A 19924-nucleotide genomic window follows, 5' to 3' on the forward strand; every position below is an offset into this window, starting at 1 on the left:
ACAGTATAGGTCCAAGGACTGACCCCTGCGGGACTCCACTTGTGACGTCTCGCCAATCTGAGGCCTCACCCCTCACACAGACTCGTTGTCTCCTGTTGCTTAGGTATTCCTCTATCCACCGGAGTACCTTCCCTCTCACTCCAGCCTGCATCTCCAACTTTCGCACTAGCCTCTTGTGTGGTACTGTATCAAAGGCTTTCTGACAATCCAAAAATATGCAGTCTGCCCACCCTTCTCTTTCTTGCCTTATTTTTGTTGCCTGGTCGTAGAATTCAAGTAACCCTGTGAGGCAGGACCTGCCATCCCTGAACCCATGTTGATGCTGTGTTACAAAGTTCCTTCGCTCCAGATGCTCCACTAGTTTTTTTCGCACAATCTTCTCCATCAGCTTGCATGGTATGCAGGTTAGGGACACTGGCCTGTAGTTCAGTGCCTCCTGTCTATCCCCTTTCTTGTATATCGGGACTACGTTAGCTGCTTTCCAAATATCTGGCAGTTCCCCTGTTGCCAGTGATTTGTTATACACTATGGAGAGTGGTAGGCTCAGTTCTCTTGCTCCTTCCTTTAGAACCCAAGGGGAGATTCCATCTGGGCCTATAGCCTTCGTCACGTCCAACTCTAGTAAACACTTCCTTACTTCCCCACTGGTAATCTCAAACTCTTCCAGTGGTTCCTGGTTAGCTATTCCCTCACTTACCTCTGGAATTTCTCCTTGTTCTAAGGTGAAGACCTCCTGGAATTTCTTATTCAATTCCTCACACACTTCCTTGTCATTTGTAGTGAATCCTTCCGCCCCTATCCTTAATCTCATAACCTGTTCCTTTACTGTTGTTTTTCTCCTAATGTGGCTATGCAACAATTTAGGCTGAGTCTTTGCCTTGCTTGCGATGTCATTTTCGTATTGTCTTTCTGCCTCTCTTCTCATCCTGACATATTCATTCCTGGCATTCTGGTATCTTTCTCTGCTCTCCAGTGTCCTGTTATTCCTATAGTTTCTCCATGCCCTTTTACTTTGCTGCTTAGCTAGCCTACATCTTTGATTAAACCATGGGTTTCTCATCTTCATTTCTCTGTTTTCCTTTTGGACTGGGACAAACTTGTTTGCTGCGTCCTTGCACTTCTGCGTGATGTAATCCATCATATCTTGGGCCGTCTTTCCCCTGAGCTCTGTTTCCCATGCTATATCTGTTAGGAATTTTCTTATCCCCTCATAGTTTCCCTTTCGGTATGCTAACCTTTTGGTTTCGGTATCCCTCCTCGAGTTCAATAACCCTTCTTCAATCAAGTACTCAAACACCAGTACACTGTGGTCGCTCATTCCTACTGGGTCCTCAAAACCGATTTCTCTTATGTCGGAGTCGTTCAGAGTGAAGACTAGGTCGAGTCTTGCTGGTTCGTCATTTCCTCTCATCCTTGTGGGTTCTCCGACATGCTGGGTTAAAAAGTTGCTTGTCACTACCTCCAATAGTTTGGCTCTCCACGTATCCTCGCCTCCATGCGGTTCCTTGTTCTCCCAGTCAATCTTTCCGTGATTGAAGTCGCCCATGATGAGCAGGTGGGATCTATTTCTACAGGCAGCAGATGCAGCAGATGTGTGTATGTGTATGTGTGTATGTGTATGTGTATGTGGCAGCAGATGTGTGTATGTGTGTGTGTGTGTGTGTGTGTGTGTGTATGTGTGTGTGTGTGTGTGTGTGTATGTGTGTGTGTATGTGTGTGTGTGTGTGTGTGTGTGTACGTACTCACCTTTTTGTACTCACCTATTTGTGAGTACAGGAGATAGATTAGGTGTTACGTCCACGCCCAGGTCTCTTTCTCGCATCGTCACAGGTAGGCTGTTCCCCTTCATTGTGTATTGTCCCTTTGGTCTCCTATCATCTAGTCCCATTTCCATAACTTTATATTTGCTCGTGTTGAACTCCAGTAGCCATTTCTCTGACCATCTCTGCAACCTGTTCAGGTCCTCTTGGAGGATCTTGCAATCCTCATCTGTCACAACTCTTCTCATCAACTTTGCGTCATCCGCGAACATCGACATGTAGGACTCTACTCCTGTAAACATGTCGTTAGCATATATTAGAAATAGAATTGGTCCCAGCACCGATCCTTAAGGTACTCCACTCGTTACTGTTCGCCAGTTCGACTTCTCGCCCCTTACCGTAACTCTTTGGCTCCTTCCTGTTAGGTAGTTCCTTATCCATGCTAGGGCCTTTCCTCCCAACCCTGCCTGCCTCTCGAGTTTGAACAGCAGTCTCATGTGCGGTACTGTATCAAAGGCTTTTTGGCAGTCCAGAAATATGCAGTCTGCCCAACCATCTCTGTCCTGTCTTATCCTCGTTATTTTATCATAGAATTCCAAAAGGTTAGTTAGGCATGACTTCCCTTTCCAGAACCCATGTTGATGTTTGTTCACAAACCTAACGTTCTCCAGGTGTGCAACCACTCGTAGCCTAATTATTCTTTTAAGTACTTTACAGGGGATGCTTGTCAGTGATACAGATCTATAGTTAAGTGCCTCCTCCCTATCACCTTTCTTGAAAATCGGTACGACATTTGCCTTCTTCCAGCAACTGGGCAATTCTCCCGACATAAGTGACTCATTAAAGATCATTGCCAGAGGCACGCTGAGGGCCTGCCTTGCTTCTTTTAGTATCCACGGTGATACTTTGTCTGGTCAACTGCTTTAGTTGCATCTAGTGTTGTCAACTGTTTCATTACCTCCTCTGCTGTCACCTATATCTAATAGTCTTTCATCTAGGGTAATATCTTCTAACAATGGGAGCTGCTCAGGCTCGGTTGTGAACACTCCATGGAAGCTGGCATTCTGTACCTCACAGATTTCCTTGTCACTTTCAGTATATGCCCCTTCTGTTTTCCTTAGTCTTGTCACTTGGTCGTTCACCGACTTTTTTCTTCTTATATGGCTGTGTAGTAATTTACGTTGCTTTTTCACTTTGATCGCAATATCGTTCTCAGTTCCTTTCCGATGTTCGTCTTATGTTAATGTAATCGTTCCTAGCTCTGTTGCATCTGATCCTGTTGTCCTCTGTCCTTTGTCTTCTGTACTTCCTTCACTCCCGCCTGCTGGCCATTTTTGCTTCCTGGCACTGTCTATTAAACCATGGGTTATTATATTCCCTCTTATTTTTCCCCTTTACTGTTGGTATAAATATCTCTTCGGCTTCTTGGCATTTCCGTATGACTAGGTCCATCATATCTTGGACTGTTTTTCCTCCCACTGCACTTCTCCCAGATAGTCCCTTATCCTCCTGTAATCCCCTTTCCTGTAGTCAACTCTCCTTTCCCAGATCTCTTGTCCCATGGTCACAAGTTTGAATTCCATCATGTAGTGAAAGACTAGGACACAATGGTCGCTGGCTCCTAGAGGTATTTCATGCTCCAAATTCTCGAGGTCTTCTACGTTCTGGGTGAAAATCAGGTCTAATGGGCTCGGTGCATCTCCTCCTCTTTTCCTTGTGTCTTCCTTCACATGTTGTGTTAGAAAATTCCTGTCTATAACATCTACTAACTTTGCTCCCCTAACGTTTCGTTCCCCCCCATGATGATTTTCATCATGGGGGCGTTCCATGATCCCAATTTATCTCTCCGTGATTTAGGTCCCCCATGATCAGCAGCTTCGCTCTCCTTCTGTGAGCTAATGTTGCTGCCTTCTGCAGTTCATCTATACATGCCTTGTTGTTGTCATCATACTCCTGCCTGGGTCTTCTACTCTTTAGAGGGGGATTGTAGATTACCAAGATCACAATTTTCCTCCCATCTGCTGTCAGAGTTCCATGTATGAAGCTTGTGCTCTCATTGCCAACCTGATTTCCCAGGTCTTCAAATTTCCATTTCCGCTTTATTAGGAGTGTCACTCCCCCCTTCCTGTCTCTATGTCTTCTCTTTTCTTATCACCTGGTAGCCCTCTGGAAAGATTGCATCCAAGATCATGTCATTTATTTTAGTTTCCACTATTACAACTATGTTAGGATCTGCCTCACTCACTATTTCTTTTATCTCTTCTGCTTTATTAGATACCCTATCAGCATTGGTGTACCAAACCTTGATATTCTTCATGGAAACTCTGGCACCAGAGTTCGGCCTTTCTTTGGGGGTCTGGGGGGATCTGGGGGGTGTCTGGGGGATCTGGGGGGTGTCTGGGGGGATCTAGGGGGTGTCTGGGGGGTGTCTGAGGGGTGAATGGGGGCTGGGGGGATCCGGGGGGTGTCTGGGGGTGGATGGGTGCTTGGGGGGTGAATGGGGGCTGGGCACCTAGGAAAGTAGGTAGGAAGGTCTGGGGAGGGGCCTGGGTAGGTAGGTCTGGAGTAGGAAGGACATACTGGGTTTGAAGATTAGGGAGGGTCTGAGAGGCATAGAGGGGTTGAGAGGTAGCGTAATGTTGAGGGTCAGATAGAGGTTGAGAAGTTGGGGGGGGAGGATAGAGGGGGTGGGGGGAAGAGGGGTGGATGGAACATGGATAGTGATAGTGGGAGGGAGGTTGTATAAGTCAGGGGGAACTCAGGGGTAGGTGTAGGTGTGGGCATTGGGTCAGAAGAGGGGAAAAGAGAAATGGAGGAAGAGGAAGAGGACCTTCCCCCCGTCCCCACTGGGGGGTCCATGTGCCCCCCTCGCAAGAGTAGGGGTCAAATAGAAGGAGAGGGGATGAGGAGGGGTGAGGGCTGGGCGGGTTTTGGGGGTTGAAGGGATGAGAGGGTCCTTGGAATGTGGGATGAGGCAGATAGATTCGAATGCAATGGGATCAGAGGGGTCAGGGGAGGTGTTGGGGAGATAAGCAGGGGCAGGGAGGGCTGATTTGGGGAGGACCTGGGAAGCAGGTGTGAGCTGGTTAGCACGGGCTAACGAGTGTACTCACCTATTGGTACTCGCCTATTTGTGCATGCGGGGGTTGAGCTTTGGCTCTTTGGTCCCGCCTCTCAACTGTCAATCAACTGGTGTACAAGTTCCTGAGCCTACTGGGCTCTATCATATCTACATTTAAAGCTGTGTATGGAGTCAGCCTCCACCACATCACTGCCTAATGCATTCCATCTCTTAACTACTCTGACACTGAAAAAGTTCCTTCTTACGTCCCTGTGGCTCATGTGGGTACTCATTTTCCACCTGTGTCCTCTTGTTCGCGTCCCGCCAGTGTTGAATAGTTTATCCTTGTTTACCCGGTCGATGTGTGTGTGTGTGTGTACCACTACACTGTGAGATACAAACATACTGTGACCACCACCACTAAGCACCACCAGTACTACAACTGAGCACAACAACTGAATACCACGACAGAACACCCCCACTGAGTACCACCAAAGCACCACCACTAAACAATACACAACTGAGCACCACCACTGAGCACTACCACTGAACACCTCCCCTAAACAACACAATTGACCACCACCACTAAGTACCACGAGTGAGCACCACCAGAGCCCCACGACTGAGCACCACCACTGAGCACTACCACTGAACACCTCCCCTAAACAACACGATTGAACACCACCACTAAGTACCACGAGTGAGCACCACCAGAGCCCCACGACTGAGCACCACCACTGAGCACTACCACTGAACACCTCCCCTAAACAACACGATTGAACACCACCACTAAGTACCACGAGTGAGCACCACCAGAGCCCCACGACTGAGCACCGCCACTGAGCACCAGCGTCTATCCTTCCATGGTGTTTCATGGTTTAATTTAGTAGCAATTTAGAGCGGTGTAAAGTGGTGGAGATAATTCTTAGAGCCAATAAGGCTCATCATAGTTAAGTTCCTCTCTGCCAGCTTGGCCTTTCCTGCCACCCTGCCAGCTTGGCCTTCCCTGCCACCCTGCCAGCTTGGCATTCCCTGCCACCCTGCCAGCTTGGCCTTTCCTGCCACCCTGCCAGCTTGGCCTTTCCTGCCACCCTGCCAGCTTGGCCTTCCCTGCCACCCTGCCAGCGTGGCCTTCCCTGCCAGCGTGGCTTTCCCTGCCACCCTGCCAACTTGGCCTTCCCTGCCACCCTGCCAGCTTGGCCTTCCCTAGCTGCCACCCTGCCAGCTTGGCCTTTCCTGCCACCCTGCCAGCTTGGCCTTCCCTGCCACCCTGCCAGCTTGGCCTTCCCTGCCACCCTGCCAGCTTGGCCTTTCCTGCCACCCAGCCAGCTTGGCCTTTCCTGCCACCCTGTCAACTTGGCCTTCCCTGCCACCCTGCCAGCTTGGCCTTCCCTGCCACCCTGCCAGCTTGGCCTTCCCTGCCAGCTTGGCCTTCCCTGCCACCCTGCCAGCGTGGCCTTCCCTGCCACCCTGCCAACTTGGCCTTCCCTGCCACCCTGCAAGGCTTGGCCTTACCTGCCACCCTGCCAGCTTGGCCTTCCCTGCCACCCTGCCAGCTTGGCCTTCCCTGCCACCCTGCCAGCTTGGCCTTTCCTGCCACCCTGTCAACTTGGCCTTCCCTGCCACCCTGCCAGCTTGGCCTTCCCTGCCAGCGTGGCCTTCCCTGCCACCCTGCCAGCTTGGCCTTCCCTGCCACCCTGCCAGCTTAGCCTTCCCTGCCACCCTGCCAGCTTGGCCTTCCCTGCCACCCTGTCAACTTGGCCTTCCCTGCCACCCTGCCAGCTTGGCCTTCCCTGCCACCCTGCCAGCGTGGCCTTCCCTGCCACCCTGCCAGCGTGGCCTTCCCTGCCAGCTTGGCCTTCTCTGCCACCCTGCCAGCTTAGCCTTCCCTGCCACCCTGCCAGCTTAGCCTTCCCTGCCACCCTGCCAGCTTGGCCTTCCCTGCCACCCTGCCAGCTTGGCCTTTCCTGCCACCCTGTCAACTTGGCCTTCCCTGCCACCCTGCCAGCTTGGCCTTCCCTGCCACCCTGCCAGCTTGGCCTTCCCTGCCACCCTGCCAGCGTGGCCTTCCCTGCCACCCTGCCAACTTGGCCTTCCCTGCCACCCTGCCAGCTTGGCCTTCCCTGCCACCCTGCCAGCTTGGCCTTCCCTGCCACCCTGCCAGCTTGGCCTTCCCTGCCACCCTGTCAACTTGGCCTTCCCTGCCACCCTGCCAGCTTGGCCTTCCCTGCCACCCTGCCAGCGTGGCCTTCCCTGCCACCCTGCCAGCGTGGCCTTCCCTGCCACCCTGCCAGCTTAGCCTTCCCTGCCACCCTGCCAGCGTGGCCTTCCCTGCCACCCTGCCAGCGTGGCCTTCCCTGCCACCCTGCCAGCTTGGCCTTCCCTGCCACCCTGCCAGCTTGGCCTTCCCTGCCACCCTGCCAGCGTGGCCTTCCCTGCCACCCTGCCAGCTTGGCCTTCCCTGCCACCCTGCCAGGCTGGCCTTCCCTGCCACCCTGCCAGCTTGGCCTTCCCTGCCACCCTGCCAGCGTGGCCTTCCCTGCCACCCTGCCAGGCTGGCCTTCCCTGCCACCCTGCCAGCTTGGCCTTTCCTGCCACCCTGCCAGCGTGGCCTTCCCTGCCAGCTTGGCCTTCCCTGCCACCCTGCCAGCTTGGCCTTCCCTGCCACCCTGCCAGCTTGGCCTTCCCTGCCACCCTGCCAGCTTGGCCTTCCCTGCTACCCTGCCAGCGTGGCCTTCCCTGCCAGCTTGGCCTTCCCTGCCACCCTGCCAGCTTGGCCTTCCCTGCCACCCTGCCAGCGTGGCCTTCCCTGCCACCCTGCCAGCGTGGCCTTCCCTGCCACCCTGCCAGCGTGGCCTTCCCTGCCAGCTTGGCCTTCCCTGCCACCCTGCCAGCTTGGCCTTCCCTGCCACCCTGCCAGGCTTTAAGCTCTCCCGTCATCTTATTATTTACCCAAGTTGGTTATAAATGAACACTTTGAACCTTCGTGTTAAATGAATATATTTTATGAAATAAACTAGAGCTGTTTGATCTGTTGGCGTTTGTCTGGAGGTTGTCTGTGATTAATGCGGATTTTCTGTGAGAACTGTAGTTGTGTTTGAGAGACTGGTGGTTGTCAGTAAGAAACTGGTGGTTGACAGTAAGAAACTGGTGGTTGACAGTAAGAAACTGGTGGTTGACAGTAAGAAACTGGTGGTTGTCAGTAAGAAACTGGTGGTTGACAGTAAGAAACTGGTGGTTGTCAGTATGAAACTGGTGGTTGTCAGTAAGAAACTGGTGGTTGACAGTAAGAAACTGGTGGTTGTCAGTAAGAAACTGGTGGTTGACAGTAAGAAACTGGTGGTTGTCAGTAAGAAACTGGTGGTTGTCAGTAAGAAACTGGTGGTTGTCAGTAAGAAACTGGTGGTTGTCAGTAAGAAACTGGTGGTTGTCAGTAAGAAACTGGTGGTTGTCAGTAAGAAACTGGTGGTTGTCAGTAAGAAACTGGTGGTTGTCAGTAAGAAACTGGTGGTTGTCAGTAAGAAACTGGTGGTTCAAGTATGTTTATTGAGACAACTGGTGGTTGTCAGTTTCTTACTAACAATATCACATTACAGTTAATAAACCAACATATTTCTTTACTCATTTTCCACTCATCACCACAAATTTCCAAGAATAACCCCGCCTCTCTCTCTCTTTCTCTTTCTAGGTAATATATTATTAATTATCTTACCTTATGTTACATAAGAACATAAGAACAAAGTTAACTGCAGAAGGCCTATTGGCCCATACGAGGCAGCTACTATCTATAACCACCCAGTCCCACTCATATACATGTCCAACCCGCGCTTAAAACAATCTAGGGACCCCACCTCCACGTTACGCGGTAATTGGTTCCACAAATCAACAACCCTGTTACCGAACCAGGATTTACCCAAGTTTTTCTTAAATCTAAATTTATCCAATTTATACCCATTGTTTCGTGTTCTGTCTTGTGTTGATACTTTTAATACCCTATTAATATCCCCTTTGTTGTGTCCATTCATCCACTTGTAAACCTCTATCAAGTCACCCCTAACTCTTCGCCTTTCCAGTGAATGGAATTTAAGCTTTGTTAATCTTTCTTCATATGAAAGATTTCCAATTTGGGGAATTAACTTAGTCATCCTACGCTGGACATGTTCAAGTGAATTTATATCCATTCTATAGTACGGCGACCAAAACTGAACTGCATAATCTAAATGGGGCCTAACCAGAGCAAGATATAGCTGCAGAACCACACCAGGTGTCTTGTTACTAACGCTTCGATTAATAAATCCCAATGTCTCCGGTCAGGTGAAGTCACAGTGAGAGGTTGTGTTAACCGGAGCTCCTGAGTGTTGTTATATTATCATAGCAATATGGAAGTTGTAGTTAAGGACCTGGTGACTCTAGTGGGAGCCCTGAGGACAGAGTTGGACTCTCTGCGGGAGGAGGTGCGTCAGCTGAAAGAACAACGAGAAGTAACGAAGGAGGAGACCAGCAGTAAAGGGACCTCGTCTTGGAGAGTTGTGAAAGACAGGGGCCTTAAGAAGACTTTGATAAAGCCGCCTTCAAACGCCATAGCAACTTCTAATTCATTTGACGTTTTGGAGGACGAGTGCTGTGGAGAGACTGTGGATCGCGCAAAAGGGAAAGCAACGAAGAGAAAGGAAGCGCAGGCCCCTCAGAAAGTAAAGGAAGTACCTAAGCAAACATTAGTTGTGGGAGATTCCCAGATAAGGTATTTGGATAGAACGTTTTGTGCTAGAGATAGGGGGAACAGGTTAAGGGTTTGCTATCCCGGAGCTGGCATTGGTGATATTATAAACAACATGAATGATATTATGGCTGGTAATGGGAACAATCCCATTATTTGCATTAGCGTGGGAGGAAATGATGTTGGTCGAGTTAGGAGTGAGGAACTGATTCAGAGGTATAAAACAGCCATAGAGTTAGTTAGGAGCAAGGGAGGAATCCCGATCATATGTGGCATTCTTCCAAGAAAGGGAGTGGGAAATGAATGGATATCGAGGGCACTTGGTGTCAATTGCCGGCTGGAAAGATATTGCAAATCAAATGCAATATCTTTCATAGACAACTGGGAACACTTCTATGGAAGAAATGAAATGTATGCTCGTGATGGGGTGCATCTATCGAGAGCTGGGGTTGTTGCTGTTGCGAACTCGTTAGAAGAAGTGGTTAGAGGTGTTTGGTTGGGTTTAAACTGTTAGTAGATAGAGGTATGGGAATTGATTTGGAGGAAGGAGGTAATAAAAGTATGTGTTTGTGGGAGAAAGGAATTGGCAAAACGATCAGGGAAAGAGAAGGTCCGCAAAATAACAATTCACTTAGGGTATATTACACTAACAGTAGAAGTCTAAGAAATAAAATTAACGAATTAAATGCTCTTGTCTGCACAGAAAAAATAGATATTATTGCACTTACCGAAACGTGGATGAATGTAGAAAATAGAGAACTATTAGCTGAATATCAAATATATGGATTTAAACTATTTCACACAGATAGATATATTAGACGAGGAGGTGGAGTAGCCATATATGTTAGGGACAATTTGAAATGTAGTCTCAAAGAGGGAATCAAAACAGAGCCACACACAGAAACTATTTGGATTGAATTAAACGAAAAAGCTAATAATATTATAATAGGAGTAATATATAAGCCACCAAATTTAGACAGAATGGAAGCAAAGCATCTATGGGATGAAATATCTAGAGCATCTAGATCTAACAGTATTTATGTCATGGGTGACTTTAATTTTAGCGGAATAAACTGGTTGAACAAAACAGGGAATAGTGAAGCAGAAGATTTTCTAGAATTAATTGACGATTGCTTTCTTACGCAACACATTAAGGAACCAACACGGGAAAATAATATTTTAGATTTAGTATTAACTAACAGGGAAACGCAAATTAATGACATCGAAATAGGGAGTGAGCTAGGGAGCAGTGATCACAAAGAAATCAGATTTAGCATAGAATGGAATAGACCAGTAGGAGAAAATTCTGTTAAAGTGCCAGATTTTCGAAAAGCTGATTTTAATAGCCTAAGAAATTTTTTGGGTCAAATTGATTGGAAAGTCTTGGGTATGGGGTGTGGGCCGGTCTTGGAGCGAGACATGAACCCAGCGATAGGTGACTTAAATGGGGATTTCGATGTGGATTCAATATATAACTTATTTAAGAATATTCTAAACAAAGCACAGGAACGTAGTATACCATACAAATTGAATAGATCGAATACTAATGACCCAAAGTGGATAACAAAGAATTTGAAGAACCTTATAGGTAAAAAGAGAGCTTGGTACAAAAGGATTAAAAATGGGGAGGTCACTTTAGAACAGGAATTCGTACAACTGGTTAGAAATGTTAAAAAAGAGATAAGGAAAGCAAAAAGAAACTATGAAGTTCGCATAGCAGGGCAAGCAAAGACAAATCCTAAAGGGTTTTTTCAGTTATATCGTACTAAGACTAGGGAAAGGATAGGTCCATTAAAAACTGAGACAGGTCAAATAACAGATAGTGATGAAGAGATGAGTAGTATTTTTAATAAATATTTTGTATCTGTATTTACTAAAGAGGAACTTAACAATATGCCTTCAGCCGAACAAGTCTATGTGGGTGGGGACGAGGACAGGTTGACGAGTTTAGCAGTTACCAGGGAGGATGTTCTTAAACAAATAGTAAAACTCAAACCAAACAAATCCCCAGGGCCGGATGAAGTGTTTGCCAGGGTGCTTAAAGAATGCAAAGAGGAGCTTTGTGACCCACTGTCAACCATATTTAATAAATCAATAGAGTCAGGCAGAGTGCCAGAGTTTTGGAAAGTTGCTAATGTGATACCAGTTTTTAAGAAAGGAGATAGATCACTTGCGTCTAACTATCGACCAATTAGCCTAACGTCTATTGTGGGAAAGTTACTCGAATCTATAATAGCAAATAAAATTCGTCTTCATCTTGAAAAACATAAATTAATAATTGAGTCGCAACATGGTTTTATAAATGGCCGTTCATGTTTAACAAATTTGTTATCTTTTTATTCTAGCATTGTTGAGGCAGTTGATAGTGGTAAGGATTGCGATGTTGTATACCTTGACTTTAGCAAAGCTTTTGATACAGTGCCACATGAAAGACTGATTAAAAAAATAGAGTCTCATGGTATTGGGGGTGCTATATTAAGCTGGATTAGGGCATGGCTAAGAACATAAGAACATAAGAACAAAGGTAACTGCAGAAGGCCTATTGGCCCATACGAGGCAGCTCCTATTCTATAACCACCCAATCCCACTCATATACTTGTCCAACCCGTGCTTGAAACAATCGAGGGACCCCACCTCCACAATGTTACGCGGCAATTGGTTCCACAAATCAACAACCCTGTTACTGAACCAGTATTTACCCAAGTCTTTCCTAAATCTAAACTTATCCAATTTATATCCATTGTTTCGTGTTCTGTCCTGTGTTGATACTTTTAATACCCTATTAATATCCCCCCGGTTATGTCCATTCATCCACTTGTAAACCTCTATCATGTCACCCCTAACTCTTCGCCTTTCCAGTGAATGCAACTTAAGCTTTGTTAATCTTTCTTCATATGAAAGATTTCTAATTTGGGGAATTAACTTAGTCATCCTACGCTGGACACGTTCAAGTGAATTTATATCCATTCTATAATATGGCGACCAAAACTGAACTGCATAATCTAAATGGGGCCTAACTAGAGCAAGATATAGCTTGAGAACCACACCAGGTGTCTTGTTACTAACGCTGCGATTAATAAATCCAAGTGTCCGATTTGCCTTATTACGAACATTTATGCATTGATCCTTTTGTTTTAAATTCTTACTAATCATAACTCCCAGATCCCTTTCGCAATCAGACTTCGCAATCACAACACCATCTAGCTCGTATCTTGTAACTCTATCATCATTACCTAACCTCAGAACTTTACATTTATCAGCATTAAACTGCATCTGCCAATCCTTTGACCATTTCAAAACCCTATCTAGATCAACTTGAAGTGATAGTGAGTCCTCCTCCGAATTAATTTCCCTACCGATTTTCGTATCATCGGCAAATTTGCAAATGTTGCTACTCAAACCTGAATCTAAATCATTTATATATATTATAAACAACAGAGGTCCCAGGACAGAGCCTTGAGGCACTCCACTTACAACATTTTCCCACTCTGACTTGATTCCATTTATACTAACTCTCTGTTTCCTTTGGTATAGCCATGCCCTAATCCAGCTTAATATAGCACCCCCAATACCATGAGACTCTATTTTTTTAATCAGTCTTTCATGTGGCACTGTATCAAAAGCTTTGCTAAAGTCAAGGTATACAACATCGCAATCCTTACCACTATCAACTGCCTCAACAATGCTAGAATAAAAAGATAACAAATTTGTTAAACATGAACGGCCATTTATAAAACCATGTTGCGACTCAGTTATTAATTTATGTTTTTCAAGATGAAGACGAATTTTATTTGCTATTATAGATTCGAGTAACTTTCCCACAATAGACGTTAGGCTAATTGGTCGATAGTTAGACGCAAGTGATCTATCTCCTTTCTTAAAAACTGGTATCACATTAGCAACTTTCCAAAACTCTGGCACTCTGCCTGACTCTATTGATTTATTAAATATGGTTGACAGTGGGTCACAAAGCTCCTCTTCGCATTCTTTAAGCACCCTAGCAAACACTTCATCCTGCCCTGGGGATTTGTTTGGTTTGAGTTTTACTATTTGTTTAAGAACATCCTCCCTGGTAACTGCTAAACTCGTCAACCTGTCCTCGTCCCCACCCACATAGACTTGTTCGGCTGAAGGCATATTGTTAAGTTCCTCTTTAGTAAATACAGATACAAAATATTTATTAAAAATACTACTCATCTCTTCATCACTATCTGTTATTTGACCTGTCTCAGTTTTTAATGGACCTATCCTTTCCCTAGTCTTAGTACGATATAACTGAAAAAACCCTTTAGGATTTGTCTTTGCTTGCCCTGCTATGCGAACTTCATAGTTTCTTTTTGCTTTCCTTATCTCTTTTTTAACATTTCTAACCAGTTGTACGAATTCCTGTTCTAAAGTGACCTCCCCATTTTTAATCCTTTTGTACCAAGCTCTCTTTTTACCTATAAGGTTCTTCAAATTCTTTGTTATCCACTTTGGGTCATTAGTATACGATCTATTCAATTTGTATGGTATACTACGTTCCTGTGCTTTGTTTAGAATATTCTTAAATAAGTTATATATTGAATCCACATCGAAATCCCCATTTAAGTCACCTATCGCTGGGTTCATGTCTCGCTCCAAGACCGGCCCACACCCCATACCCAAGCCTTTCCAATCAATTTGACCCAAAAAATTTCTTAGGCTATTAAAATCAGCTTTTCGAAAATCTGGCACTTTAACAGAATTTTCTCCTACTGGTCTATTCCATTCTATGCTAAATCTGATTTCTTTGTGATCACTGCTCCCTAGCTCACTCCCTATTTCGATGTCATTAATTTGCGTTTCCCTGTTAGTTAACACTAAATCTAAAATATTATTTTCCCGTGTTGGTTCCTTAATGTGTTGCGTAAGAAAGCAATCGTCAATTAATTCTAGAAAATCTTCTGCTTCACTATTCCCTGTTTTGTTCAACCAGTTTATTCCGCTAAAATTAAAGTCACCCATGACATAAATACTGTTAGATCTAGATGCTCTAGATATTTCATCCCATAGATGCTTTGCTTCCATTCTGTCTAAATTTGGTGGCCTATATATTACTCCTATTATAATATTATTAGCTTTTTCGTTTAATTCAATCCAAATAGTTTCTGTGTGTGGCTCTGTTTTGATTCCCTCTTTGAGACTACATTTCAAATTGTCCCTAACATATATGGCTACTCCACCTCCTCGTCTAATATATCTATCTGTGTGAAATAGTTTAAATCCATATATTTGATATTCAGCTAATAGTTCTCTATTTTCTACATTCATCCACGTTTCGGTAAGTGCAATAATATCTATTTTTTCTGTGCAGACAAGAGCATTTAATTCGTTAATTTTATTTCTTAGACTTCTACTGTTAGTGTAATATACCCTAAGTGAATTGTTATTTTGCGGACCTTCTCTTTCCCTGATCGTTTTGCCAATTCCTTTCTCCCACAAACACATACTTTTATTACCTCCTTCCTCCAAATCAATTCCCATACCTCTATCTACTAACAGTTTAAACCCAAACAAACACCTCTAACCACTTCTTCTAGCGAGTTCGCAACAGCAACAACCCCAGCTCTCGATAGATGCACCCCATCACGAGCATACATTTCATTTCTTCCATAGAAGTGTTCCCAGTTGTCTATGAAAGATATTGCATTTGATTTGCAATATCTTTCCAGCCGGCAATTTACACCAAGTGCCCTCGATATCCATTCATTTCCCACTCCCTTTCTTGGAAGAATGCCACATATGATCGGGATTCCTCCCTTGCTCCTAACTAACTCTATGGCTGTTTTATATGGCTATACCAAAGGAAACAGAGAGTTAGTATAAATGGAATCAAGTCAGAGTGGGAAAATGTTGTAAGTGGAGTGCCTCAAGGCTCTGTCCTGGGACCTCTGTTGTTTATAATATATATAAATTATTTAGATTCAGGTTTGAGTAGCAACATTTGCAAATTTGCCGATGATACGAAAATCGGTAGGGAAATTAATTCGGAGGAGGACTCACTATCACTTCAAGTTGATCTAGATAGGGTTTTGAAATGGTCAAAGGATTGGCAGATGCAGTTTAATGCTGATAAATGTAAAGTTCTGAGGTTAGGTAATGATGATAGAGTTACAAGATACGAGCTAGATGGTGTTGTGATTGCGAAGTCGGATTGCGAAAGGGATCTGGGAGTTATGATTAGTAAGAATTTAAAACAAAAGGATCAATGCATAAATGTTCGTAATAAGGCAAATCGGACACTTGGATTTATTAATCGCAGCGTTAGTAACAAGACACCTGGTGTGGTTCTCAAGCTATATCTTGCTCTAGTTAGGCCCCATTTAGATTATGCAGTTCAGTTTTGGTCGCCATATTATAGAATGGATATAAATTCACTTGAACGTGTCCAGCGTAGGATGACTAAGTTAATTCCCCAAATTAGAAATCTTTCATATGAAGAAAGATTAACAAAGCTTAAGTTGCATTCACTGGAAAGGCGAAGAGTTAGGGGTGACATGATAGAGGTTTACAAGTGGATGAATGGACATAACCGGGGGGATATTAATAGGGTATTAAAAGTATCAACACAGGACAGAACACGAAACAATGGATATAAATTGGATAAGTTTAGATTTAGGAAAGACTTGGGTAAATACTGGTTCAGTAACAGGGTTGTTGATTTGTGGAACCAATTGCCGCATAACATTGTGGAGGTGGGGTCCCTCGATTGTTTCAAGCACGGGTTGGACAAGTATATGAGTGGGATTGGGTGGTTATAGAATAGGAGCTGCCTCGTATGGGCCAATAGGCCTTCTGCAGTTACCTTTGTTCTTATGTTCTTATGTTCCTATTTGCCTTATTACGAACATTCATGCATTGATCCTTTTGTTTTAAATTCTTACTAATCATAACTCCCAGATCCCTTTCGCAATCCGACTTCGCAATCTGAACACCATCTAGCTCGTATCTTGTAACTATCATCATTAATAAGCCTTAGAACTTTACATTTATCAGCATTAAACTACATCTGCCAATCTTTTGACCATTTCAAAACCCTATTTAGATCAACTTGAAGTGATAGTGAGTCTTCTTCCGTGTTAATTTCCCTGCCGATTTTTGTATCATCTTCAAATTTGCAGATGTTGCTACTCAAACCTGAATCTAAATCATTTATATATATTATAAACAACAGCGGTCCCAGGACAGAGCCTTGAGGCACTCCACTAACAACATTATCCCACTCTGACTTAACCCCATTTATACTAACTCTATGTTTCCTTTAGAATAGCCATGCCCTAATCCAACTTAATATAGCACACCCAATACCATGAGCCTCTATTTTTTTAATCAGTCTTTCATGTGGCACTGAATCAAAAGCTTTGCTAAGTCAAGGTACACAACATCCCAATCCTTACCACTATCAACTGCCTCAACTATGCTGGAATAAAAAGATAGCAAATTTGTTAAACATGAACAAACATGTTAAACATTTGTAAAACCATGTTGCGACTCATTTATTAATTTATGCTTTTCAAGATGAAGACGAATTGTATTTGCAATTATCGATTCAAGTAACTTTCCCACAATAAACGTTAGGCTAATTAGTCGATAGTTTGACGCAAGTGATCTGTCTCCTTTCTTAAAAATAGGTACGACATTAGCTACCTTCCATGACTCTGGCACTCTACCTAACTCTATTGATTTATTAAATATGGTAGACAGTGGCTCGGAAAGCTCCTCTTTGCATTCTTTAAGCACCCTGGCAAACACTTCATCCGGCCCTGGGGATTTGTTTGGTTTTAGTTTTACTATTTGTTTAATTACATCCTCCCTGGTAACTGCTAAACTAGTCAACCTGTCGTCGTCCCCACTCACATATTTGTTCGGCTGAAGGCATATTGTTAAGTTCCTCTTTAGTAAATACAGATATAAAATATTTATTAAAAATACTACTCATCTCCTTGTCATTATCCGTTATTTGACCTGTCTCAGTTTTTAATGGACCTATCCTTTCCCTAGTCTATTATATTTATTAAAAATACGATATAATTCGATATAACTGAAAAAAACCTTTAGGATTTGCCTTCGCTTGCCTGTTCTAAATTCCTGTTCTAAACTAACTTCCCCATTCTTAATCCTTTTGCACCACGCTCTCTTTTTACCTATAAGGTTCTTCAGATCTTTTGTTATCCACTTTGGATCATTAGTATTCGATCTATTCAATTTATATGGTATACTACTTTCCTGGGCTTTGCTTAGAATATTTTTAAATAGGTTATATTTTGAATCCACATCGAAATCCCCATTTACGTCACCTATCGCTGGGTGACATCCCATCCCCAAGACATTCCAATCTATTCCGGCCCTCCCTTGTGTGTGGGACTGACGATCAACACTCTCTCAAAGCTGCAAACAATTAGGGACAGCAACACATCAGCAGACAACTGTGTTTTCAAGTTCAATGCGATTATACCGTGTCGCAAGGCGCAATTAACCCAGCGAGACCATTTGACCATTGGGGGTGTCCACCAATAACCCAATCTCCATCTGAAATGGCAGTGACGGCGCCTCTGTCCCTCCTGGACCCTTCACTTGAAGCTACACTGTATACCTGGCTGGTATACTTCCCAGTATACATGTTCACTTACCGCAGTTATCCCAGCCGCTGATGAGCACGGGCGGCGGTACAACACCCTGCAACAAAATAACAAAGGGTCAGATACCAGGGATAACTCTGAGAGATGTGGTGATGATTAGACACATGTCCAGCAGCATCAGTAGTCCAGCTCAACCTGCCAGTAGCATCCCTAACCTCACCACCCGGGATAACACCACATTATAGTGAACGTCGCGCACCTTCACCATGATATATATATAAGACACAAAATTATATATTTTTGTTTTGTTTTTTGCTATGGTAGGTTAGGATAGGGTGGGTTGGGTTGTTTTGGATTTGGGTGAGATGGGTTGGGTTGGGTTTATGTAGGGAGTGTAGACAACAGCTGGAAGGGTTCATGTCCCCGGTACCTCTCTAGGGGAAGTCTGGGTAAAAACGTTGATGTTAATATGAATCAGCGTTGATAACGTTGTTCATGCGTTGTTCATAGTAACTCCAGCGTGCGTTGATAGCTTGTGAACACTGTCACTGAACCTGACGGGCGCCTGACGGCTGGGTGGACAGCGCTTCGGATTTGTAGTCCTGAGGTTCCGGGTTCGATCCTCGGTGGAAGCGGAGACAAATGGACCAAATGTTTCTTTCACCCTGATGCCGTGTTACCTAGCAGTAAATAGGTACCTGGGAATTAGACAGCTGCTACGGGCTGCTTCCTGGGGATGTGTAACAAAATGAATGATTGGTCGAGGACCGGGCCGCGGGGACGCTAAGCCCCGAAATCAACTCAAAATAACCTCAAGAAGATAGTGAACACACCACCCTGCCATCACGTGAACACACCACCCTGCCATCACGTGAACACACCACCCTGCCATCACGTGAACACACCACCCTGCCATCACGTCAACACAACACCCTGCCATCACGTGAACACACCACCTGCCATCACGTGAACACACCACCCTGCCATCACGTGAACACACCACCCTGCCATCACGTGAACACACCACCCTGCCATCACGTGAACACACCACCCTGCCATCACGTCAACACACCACCCTGCCATCACGTGAACACACCCACCCTGCCATCACGTGAACACACCCACCCTGCCATCACGTCAACACACCACCCTGCCATCACGTCAACACACCCACCCTGCCATCACGTCAACACACCCACCCTGCCATCACGTCAACACACCACCCTGCCATCACGTCAACACACCCACCCTGCCATCACGTGAACACACCCACCCTGCCATCACGTCAACACACCACCCTGCCATCACGTCAACACACCACCCTGCCATCACGTCAACACACCACCCTGCCATCACGTCAACACACCACCCTGCCATCACGTCAACACACCACCCTGCCATCACGTCAACACACCACCCTGCCATCACGTGAACACACCACCCTGCCATCACGTCAACACACCACCCTGCCATCACGTCAACACACCCACCCTGCCATCACGTCAACACACCCACCCTGCCATCACGTCAACACACCACCCTGCCATCACGTCAACACACCACCCTGCCATCACGTCAACACACCCCCCTGCCATCACGTCAACACACCCACCCTGCCATCACGTCAACACACCCACCCTGCCATCACGTCAACACACCCACCCTGCCATCACGTGAACACACCACCCTGCCATCACGTGAACACACCCACCCTGCCATCACGTGAACACACCACCCTGCCATCACGTCAACACACCACCCTGCCATCACGTCAACACACCACCCT

The 19924-nt window shown here is 45.3% G+C and overlaps 1 protein-coding gene across 1 annotated transcript in view; it reads right to left on the bottom strand.

Moving 5' to 3' along the window:
* Positions 1-19924, bottom strand: part of Nos (Nitric oxide synthase) — a 761521-nt gene that overhangs the window by 650457 nt on the left and 91140 nt on the right. Inside the window, exon 2 of the mRNA XM_069325290.1 lies at positions 18190-18235. The gene's annotated coding sequence lies outside the window, so the exon portion shown is untranslated. The remainder of the gene's footprint in view (positions 1-18189; positions 18236-19924) is intronic.

Source organism: Procambarus clarkii, chromosome 16 (genome assembly GCF_040958095.1).
Source record: "Procambarus clarkii isolate CNS0578487 chromosome 16, FALCON_Pclarkii_2.0, whole genome shotgun sequence".
Lineage (NCBI taxonomy): Eukaryota > Metazoa > Arthropoda > Malacostraca > Decapoda > Cambaridae > Procambarus > Procambarus clarkii.